Here is a 10323-nt window from a genome sequence, read left to right on the forward strand (position 1 = left end):
AAGATGACGGATAGTGAGACGCACCAGTACACGGAATCGGATAGACGGACAGGCCGCCACCCCTACGTGCTGAGCTTCTCCCGTTTCGCTCGCAGCTACTCAGGGAATCCCGGTTGGTTTCTTTTCCTCCCCTTATTAATATGCTTAAATTCAGGGGGTTGTCACACATGAACTGAGGCTTATGTACCTTGCGGTTGTTATCGTCACATCTGGCTTGCGACTACTTTGTTTCAATGTCCAATATGTACCGTTGGACTCGGTTAACGGGCTGTTAGCCCGCGTGTGGTTTAACTCACTGATACCTTCCATTGCCCATACGCTAGTTTGTTTGTGTTCCTTTGGTCAACTTCCATACTTGAATCATTTGTGCTACCGCTGCTGCTTCGACGCTACTTTGACATCTTCGCTTCTATTTAAATAAATAAATAAGCTGAAGCTAGACATCAGTAAACACCACCACAGACACCACAAGCACGCCTTCTCCTCGTACTTCCGCCTCACGCGGGAACACGGACGCTCTAAATACTTCGAATTCCAATGCCAGTATATTGTAAACCACGGGTTCTTTAATGCTAGCGGGTCGTCGCGACCCTAGTTAACATCATGGTGCACGTCTCGTGACGGGTGTCACGGCGTAGTTAAATGTATGCGATACATTTCTCAAATATAAGCGCTCAGTCATCTGTACATCATGGTAGGTTCCCACGACGTGCAATATGCGTTCAACTTATCAATGTTCATGTGTCCTGCAGTTCACATTATGACGCGCAGTTAGCTGCGGTCTTCATCGATCCATGAGCCGAGTGATCCACTGCCGAGGGTGACTAACTTGCGTAAGCCGCCGCTGTGCGCGTATACCCGTTCCCCGTAGGGAGGAGCAAGCCGCCGCTTAGAGACGAAGCATAAAGTGTCCTCATTCCACATAGGGCAAGCTGGATGAATCCATTTTACCCAGGACGGCCGAAGCGGCGTGGACCAGGGGAGAACTGAACCTTATACTTCACACCACAGTAAGTCTACGTGTCCTCTTCCACATAGGGCAAGCTAGAACTAACTATCTTACCCAGGACTGCCGAAGCAGCGTGGACCAGGGGAGGAACACACTTTTCATGGAAACGTAAGGCATCCATGACTGCCATAACGTAAGCCGCCGCTGTGCGCGTATACCCGTTCCCCGTAGGGAGGAGCAAGCCGCCGCTTAGAGACGAAGCATAAAGTGTCCTCATTCCACATAGGGCAAGCTGGATGAATCCATTTTACCCAGGACGGCCGAAGCGGCGTGGACCAGGGGAGAACTGAACTTTATACTTCACACCACAGTAAGTCTACGTGTCCTCTTCCACATAGGGCAAGCTAGAACTAACTATCTTACCCAGGACTGCCGAAGCAGCGTGGACCAGGGGAGGAACACACTTTTCATAGAAACGTAAGGCATCCATGACTGCCATAGTGCGTAAGCCGCCGCTGTGCGCGTAAACCCGTTCCCCGTAGGGAGGAGTCAAGCCGCCGCTTAGAGACGAAGTATGAAGTGTCCTCTTCCACATAGGGCAAGCTAGAATGAACTATCTTACCCAGGACCGCCGAAGCAGCGTGGACCAGGGGAGAACTGAACTTTATACTTCACACCACAGTATTGAGTAATGTGCCCTCTTCCACATAGGGCAAGCTGGAATGTTCCATTTTACCCAGGACGGCCGAAGCGGCGTGGACCAGTGGAGGACTACACAATCATGAGGTTTGATATCGACTTGTGTGTTTCAATAGGATACCGATGGTATGGTTTGAACCGATTTGATTTAGCCATTCTGAAGTCATCACTTGGTTGAAGCGCTGAACTAGGGAGGCATCGTTTACATATATATTGGTTTTCGCATGCTCTACTAGGTTAATGTCATGAGGTTGGCTATCGAGCATGCCCAAGTGATGACTTGATTGTGTGCTTGCTTGAATTCTTCACATTTCATACCATCGGTTAGTTGTCGAATCATTCCTCGATCATAACCTTCGTTCTTGGTTCATGTATGCTCTCTTCCACATAGGGCAAGCTAGAATTAACTATCTTACCCAGGACCGCCGAAGCAGCGTGGACCAGGGGAGAACTATACTTTGTCTTGTATGCCCTCTTCCACATAGGGCAAGCTAGAACTAACTATCTTACCCAGGACCGCCGAAGCAGCGTGGACCAGTGGAGGACTATACTTTGTTCATAACACCACAGTATTGAGTAATGTGCCCTCTTCCACATAGGGCAAGCTAGAATGAACTATCTTACCCAGGACCGCCGGAGCAGTGTGGACCAGTGGAGGACTACACAATCATGAGGTTTGATATCGACTTGTGTGTTTCAATAGGGTACCGATGGTATGTTTTGAACCGATTTGATTTAGCCATTCTGAAGTCATCACTTGGTTGAAGCGCTGAACTAGGGAGGGGCATCGTTTACATATATATTGGTTTTCGCATGCTCTACTAGGTTAATGTCATAGGGTTGGCTATCGAGCATGCCCAAGTGATGACTTGATTGTGTGCTTGCTTGAATTCTTCACATTTCATACCATCGGTTAGTTGTCGAATCATTCCTCGATCATAACCTTCGTTCTTGGTTCATGTATGCTCTCTTCCACATAGGGCAAGCTAGAATTAACTATCTTACCCAGGACCGCCGAAGCAGCGTGGACCAGGGGAGAACTATACTTTGTCTTGTATGCCCTCTTCCACATAGGGCAAGCTAGAATGAACTATCTTACCCAGGACCGCCGGAGCAGCGTGGACCAGTGGAGGACTATACTTTGTTCATTACACCACAGTATTAAGTATGGTGTCCTCTTCCACATAGGGCAAGCTAGAATTAACTATCTTACCCAGGACCGCCGAAGCAGTGTGGACCAGGGGAGGACTATACTTTATACTTCACACACTAGCCAAATTGAAGTCATCACTTGGTTGAAGCACTGAACTAGGGCGAGTCTATCGTTTACTTTGCATTGGGATAATACGCTGCATGCTCTCTTAGGTTAATGTCATGTGATTGGCTAAAGAGCATGCCCAAGTGATGACTTTGTTTCAAGCTCAACAGGTAGGGTATTGAGTCCTCTTCCACATAGGGCAAGCTAGAATTAACTATCTTACCCAGGACCGCCGGAGCAGCGTGGACCAGGGGAGAACTATACTTTGTCTTGTATGCCCTCTTCCACATAGGGCAAGCTAGAACTAACTATCTTACCCAGGACTGCAAAGCAGCGTGGACCAGTGGAGGACTATACTTTGTTCATTACACCACAGTATTAAGTATGGTGTCCTCTTCCACATAGGGCAAGCTAGAACTAACTATCTTACCCAGGACCGCCGAAGCAGTGTGGACCAGGGGAGGACTATACTTTATACTTCACACACTAGCCATACTGAAGTCATCACTTGGTTGAAGCGCTGAACTACGGCGGGGTAATCGTTTACAGGTTATAATCATATAGCTGCATGCTCATTAGTAGATAATGGAATATTGTATGGCAATATGAGCATGCCCAAGTGATGACTTTGTTTCAAGCTCAACAGGTAGGGTATTGAGTCCTCTTCCACATAGGGCAAGCTAGAATGAACTATCTTACCCAGGACCGCCGGAGCAGCGTGGACCAGTGGAGGACTCTATACTTTATACTTCACACCACAGTATTGAGTACGACTTGCATAAAGCCCCTAATGAGAACCACGAGGGCTCTCTCAATGTAGAACCACGAGGGCTCTAGTACCGATTCTCTCGGTACGGCTTGGTCCGTGTTCCTTTATGCATGTACTCGCAGAAAGTCTCAACCCGGAGGTCTTGACTTTGATTGTCATAGTTGGACTACGACGGGGCATCCGACCATTGCTGATCGAACACCCCTGATTCACCATCTTTCGGGTAGGCGGTACGCGTACCTCCGGACGCGGAAGTCTCAACCCGGAGGTCTTGACTTTGATTGTCATAGTTGGACTACGACGGGGCATCCGACCATTGCTGATCGAACACCCCTGATTCATCATCTTTCGGGTAGGCGGTGCGCGCACCTCCGACGCGGAAGTCTCAACCCGGAGGTCTTGACTTTGTATTGTCATAGTTGGACTACGACGGGGTATCCGACTCATCGAATACCCCAGAAGCACACCATCTTTCGGGTAGGCGGTACGCGTACCTCCGGACGCGGAAAGTCTCAACCCGGAGGTCTTGACTTTGGTTGTCATAGTTGGACTATGACGGGGCATCCGACCATTGCTGATCGAACACCCCTGTTACACCATCTTTCGGATAGGCGGTGCGCGACACCACCGACGCGGAAAGTCTCAACCCGGAGGTCTTGACTTTGTATTGTTGGATAGTCCTCTTCCACTATAGGGCAAGCTGGAAATATTCCATTTTACCCAGGACTGCCGAGGCAGCGTGGACCAGGGGAGAACTTCACGGAATCTTCAGGCATCCATGATTGCCATAGTGCGTAAGCCGCCGCTGTGTGCGTCAACTCGTTCCCCGTGAGGAGGAGTCTAGCCGCCGCTAAAAGACGAAGCATTAAGTGTCCTCATTCCACTATAGGGCAAGCTAGAATGAACTATCTTACCCAGGACCGCCGAAGCAGCGTGGACCAGGCGAAGACTATACTTTATACTTCACACCACAGTATTGAGTACGACTTGCATAAAGCCCCTAATGAGAACCACGAGGGCTCTCTCAATGTAGAACCACGAGGGCTCTAGTACCGATTCTCTCGGTACGGCTTGGTCCGTGTTCCTTTATGCTTGTACTCGCGGAAAGTCTCAACCCGGAGGTCTTGACTTTGATTGTCATAGTTGGACTACGACGGGGCATCCGACCATTGCTGATCGAACACCCCTGATTCACCATCTTTCGGATAGGAGGTGCGCCCACCTCCGACGCGGAAGTCTCAACCCGGAGGTTCGGACTTAGAGTTTTTCCCATTTAAAAGTTTTTCTCTTAGCCATACTGAAGTCATCACTTGGTGAACGATTGAACTAGGGCGGGTTAATCGTTTATAGGTATCATGTGGTTTGCATGCTCTCTTAGGTTAAGGTCATGTGGTTGGCTATCGAGCATGCCCAAGTGATGACTTTGTTTCACGCTTGCTTGATTTCTTCAAGATTCCCTGTTATATAGTGTAATCATTCGAGAACAGGGAATCTTTGGTTTTGCTCAACAGGTATTGGATGTCAACTTGGTATCTAGATCGCATTAAGTCTCAACCCTTAGGTTCGGACTTGTATAGTGACATCTTGTTACGGTCTTGAGTCTCAACCCGCAGGTTCGGACTACTTAGTGTTTGATCGAATATAATATGGCAACTTGTGCCTAAGTCTCAACCCGCAGGTTCGGACTTCTGTTTATTTGGCCAATGTATGTATAAGGCAACTTGTGCCTAAGTCTCAACCCGCAGGTTCGGACTTGTGTATTTGTTCGAAGTCATGTATAAGGCAACGTGTGCCTAAGTCTCAACCCGCAGGTTCGGACTTGTTAGTGTTTCGTCAATTTTCATATGGCAACTTGTGCCTAAGTCTCAACCCGCAGGTTCGGACTTGTGTATTTGTTCGAAGTCATGTATAAGGCAACTTGTGCCTAAGTCTCAACCCGCAGGTTCGGACTTGTGTATTTGTTCGAAGTCATGTATAAGGCAACTTGTGCCTAAGTCTCAACCCGCAGGTTCGGACTTCATAGTGTTTCGTCAATGTTCATATGGCAACTTGTGCCTAAGTCTCAACCCGCAGGTTCGGACTTCTATAGTGTTTCGTCAATTATCATATGGCAACTTGTGCCGAAGTCTCAACCCGCAGGTTCGGACTTCTGGAAGGATCACTTGGCCACTAATGATCCTTCCGCAGGTTCACCTACGGAAACCTTGTTACGACTTTTACTTCCTCTAAATCATCAAGTTCGGTCAACTTCGATAAAGCAGACGCGGTTCACGAGGATCCAGCGAACGATCATCTCCAAAGACCTCACTAAATAATCCATCGGTAGTAGCGACGGGCGGTGTGTACAAAGGGCAGGGACGTATTCAACGCTGGCTGATGACCAGCACTTACTAGAAGTTCCGAGTTCATATGGACCATTGCAATCCATAATCCCTACTAAGTGAGTATTTGAGTGATTTCCCGTTCCTCTCGGAATAGGAGACACGCTGCTACCCACATTGTAGCACGCGTGTAGCCCAGAACATCTAAGGGCATCACGGACCTGTTATCGCTCGATCTCATTTTGCTAAACACAAATTGTCCTGCTAAGCAGCGTACCGTAAGTGCACTTGCGCACACGAACAGCGAAGGTGTCAGGTCATACTCCACCGAAAGGTCCTAACCCGTTCCAATCGGCATCGACGCATTAACGCTGACTGCGTTCTAGTTAGCATATGTGAGTCACGTTCGTTATCGGAATTAACCAGACAAATCAATCCACGAACTAAGAACGGCCATGCACCACTACCCTTAAATTTGAGAAAGAGCTATTAATCTGTCTCACCTCCATAAGTTCGGACCTGGTAAGTTTTCCCGTGTTGAGTCAAATTGAACCGCAAGCTCCATTTCATTGTGGTGCCCTTCCGTCAATTCCTTTAAGTTTCAACTTTGCAACCATACTTCCCCCGGAACCTGACTTTGGTTTCCCGGAAGCTACTGAGAGCACCTGGTTGTAGCGTCTCCCAATTGCTAGTTGGCATCGTTTACGGTTAGAACTAGGGCGGTATCTAATCGCCTTCGATCCTCTAACTTTCGTTCTTGATTAAAGAAAGCATCCTTGACAAATGCCTTCGCTTTAGTTAGTCTTACGACGGTCTACGAATTTCACCTCTCGCGCCGTAATACTAGTGTCCCCAACTACTTCTGTTAATCATTACCTCCGGTCTGAGTACAAACCAATGAAAGATTAGACCAAGGTCGTATTCCATTATTCCATGCAAGATTATTCTAGGGCGTTTGGGCACCCTGCTTTAAGCACTCTAATTTGTTCAAGGTAAACGTGAGCGGTCGAGCTCTATGTTACACTTGCACCCGTTGAAGGGCACACCATGACACAGACTTGGTGCCCTACCACACCATTGAGTCGCAACCAGATTCCGACTTGGCCCACCGACCACGGGTTGACCGGGTCGGCGGAGCCGGACTGTGTTGGACAAGTATCAACTTCGAACGTTTTAACCGCAACAATTTTAATATACGCTAGTGGAGCTGGAATTACCGCGGCTGCTGGCACCAGACTTGCCCTCCACTTGATCCTCGTAGAAGGATTTATGCTCTACTCATTCCAATTATGAAACATCATTAAAGAGTTTCATATTGTTATTTCTCGTCACTACCTCCCCGTCCCGGGATTGGGTAATTTACGCGCCTGCTGCCTTCCTTGGATGTGGTAGCCATTTCTCAGGCTCCCTCTCCGGAATCGAACCCTGATTCCCCGTTACCCGTTGCAACCATGGTAGTCCTCTATACTACCATCCATAGTTGATAGGGCAGATATTTGCGAGATCTGTCGTCGGTGCGAGACCATACGATCAGCATCATTATCCAGACTTCAACTCAATGACACGGAGAACCCGCGATTGGTTTGACTAATAAGTGCACCAGTTCCCGCGAGGGTCCTGGCATGTTGCATGTATTAGCTCTAGATTTTCCACAGTTATCCAAGTAACTAGGTTGATGATCTCGTAAATTATAGCTGTTATACTGAGCCTTATGCGGTTTCACATTAAATCTGTTTGTACTTAGACATGCATGGCTTAACCTTTGAGACGAGCGTATATTACTGGTAGGATCAACCAGAATTCCGACTTTGCGTTCGAATGTTCATTGTCCCATTGCACCCGGAGGAGCAAACACCACGTTCTATATGTTGTCAAGTCCGGTAGCACACGGGAGGCGAGCCCCCGTGCGAACCTCATTGCCCTCGTATCACACACACCCGATGCACCGGACAGGCACTTGAGCGGCATTCGACTCCGCTAAGCGCACGTGCGCCCGATTGTGCATGCGCTGACGGGGCCTTCATACCCCTACCACAGCGACCTTATGCCAAACTTCCATGAATACTTAGGTGAGCTGACAAGGGCCTTCATTTCCCTACCATCAACTAAAGGACACGCTAGGCGCGTCCGATCATTGCAACTGCGGGGCTTTCATACCCCAATCACCACAGTACGCAATTCACCAGAGTTTAATCACAACCCCCCCGGACATGGCACACTATTAACTTGCAACAAAACTTAGTGTGTGCCGGGCACATCGGTTCCACAAAATCATTCCCGATGTACCCCAATTGGGGTTGTGAACGCATCCATGGTCCTCTGACACACCCAACCAAGCGTGGATACTACATACCTCAAACACCCAGTACACTAACAGACAAATCAATATATGGTTGCTTTCCCCCAGACATTTGCCAATCACTTGGCACCCGGACGGGAACTCGCTCCTGATTGCGCCATTGCCACCCATTTGCCAAGAGCGAGTTCTGTATGTAGATTTCATTTGGAAAGACAACCGTGTACTGGATATTCTATCCGACGATTACAGATGACGAGTACGAGACTCGACTACACTCACGGATAATACATTTTGGGTCGAGATTGCTTTCGGGGTTTTCGATTGGTCTTGCGCTTGTAAACGTATAACTTTGACTTGTGGTAACCTCGGTATGTTAGTCGATCACGTGGTTGTGAACTGGGTAAGGGTGGGCAATCTGTTCACTTGCACTCTGGGTAGGAATATGGTGAGCGCTATAGGTTAAAGATCATGGTATGGTTCCATCGTGATGACTTTCGCTAGATAGTAGTATGTTTGGATAGTTATAACGTTTTTGGCCATTTGTTCATAGTGTTCGGTCCATTGAGGAATTCGATTGGTCTTTGCTTCACACACGTGGTCGATCACTTGGATGTGAACTAGGGTGAGATTAAGGTGTTCACTAGTGCTCTTCGGTTTTGGATCAGTAATGAGCACTTGATTGGTTTCGCATAATATGTATCCATAGTGATGACTCTTTCCAGCTTAAGATTTCGTTACCAGTTTCGAATCCTCCCCACGTTCGCTTTTACTTGGTTAGGTTTTAGAGTGTAGATTTGAAAGCAATCTCATGTATGTATCCCATCTGATATAAGCCACTGACAGTTCATGTCACCTCGTTCAACTCTCGCTGGGTCACAGAAGTATGTTACTGCGCCCATTATCCCTACTCGGATAGGTTCGGTTCGTTCGTTTTATACTACGGTGAGTAAACTCAATTTGTGCATCGCATAGCCATGGAAAGCAAGCTTTCGCGGGCCTCTTCGACTGTTTTGATACGAGCTGTGCCCGTGATGCTTGTCATCCCAGGATACTAGACCCCTTTGGACGACCGCATGACCATCAGAAAGTAAATTCCACGTTCGATTTGGGGTGTGAACCCCGAACATAAAGTCTTTGTGTAGAACCACGAGGGCTCTATAGTACCGATTCTCTCGGTACGCTTGGTCCGTGTTCCTTTATGTTCGTACTCTTGTGAATAAGATTCACGTTCGTTTTGGGATATTTGCTACTGTCACCGTTTGAGTACTATGGGGCTTGAACCCCTAACATAAAGTCTTTGTGTAGAACCACGAGGGTTCTATAGTACCGATTCTCTCGGTACGCTTGGTCCGTGTTCCTTTATGTTCGTACTCTTGTGTGTATAATATTCATGTTCGGTTTGGGATATTTGCTACTTTCACCAGGGTCCCGTTCTTCATACAAGTCTGCCTTGCTAATGTGGTAACTTTATAGTGTAGTTCTGACATCCCAATTTTGGGACTTAGCCGATTTTTCGTATATTTCCATATGACCCATAGGGTCCCTTTCTTCATACAAGCTTGCCTAGGGCGATCGGTCAAAACTTGTCTTACTATTCGATTGGTCTTCGCACTTTCACCCTAGGCAGTTCGCCTAGGTCTGTCTTCTTGAGGAGGCCAAAACCCGAAATAAGGAGGTTCGGCCGACCCTGAAACCTCCCCTGTCTGAACTACACTAACCCGATTTTTCAGGGTCCTCAGCGCCATACAACTTTGCCTAGGTCACTTGTACTCTTGACTTAGGCCATCTGACTTGGTCCGTGTTTCTTCCTAGGGTTCACCTAGGTACTTAGCCTTGCTTGATGTGGTAACTTTTTAGTGTAGTTCAGACATCCCAATTTTGGGACTTAGCCGATTTTTCATGTATTTCCATATGACCCATAGGGTCCCTTTCTTCATACAAGCTTGCCTAGGGCGATCGGTCAAAACTTGTCTTACTATTCGATTGGTCTTCGCACTTTCACCCTAGGCAGTTTGCCTAGGTCTGTCT

General features: G+C 47.8%; 2 non-coding genes across 2 annotated transcripts in view; both read right to left on the reverse strand.

Moving 5' to 3' along the window:
• The window catches only part of LOC131270922 (large subunit ribosomal RNA), a 4085-nt gene extending 3904 nt beyond the window's left edge, over positions 1-181 (reverse strand). Inside the window, exon 1 of the ribosomal RNA XR_009179916.1 lies at positions 1-181. This exon is cut by the window's left edge and continues 3904 nt beyond it. This is a non-coding gene — a ribosomal RNA (large subunit ribosomal RNA).
• A 487-nt stretch (positions 182-668) lies between these two features.
• On the reverse strand, positions 669-823 carry LOC131270926 (5.8S ribosomal RNA). Its single transcript, XR_009179920.1, has one exon. It is a non-coding gene; the product is annotated as a 5.8S ribosomal RNA (ribosomal RNA).
• Positions 824-10323: the final 9500 nt, after the last annotated feature.

Source organism: Anopheles coustani, assembly GCF_943734705.1.
Source record: "Anopheles coustani chromosome X unlocalized genomic scaffold, idAnoCousDA_361_x.2 X_unloc_72, whole genome shotgun sequence".
NCBI lineage: Eukaryota > Metazoa > Arthropoda > Insecta > Diptera > Culicidae > Anopheles > Anopheles coustani.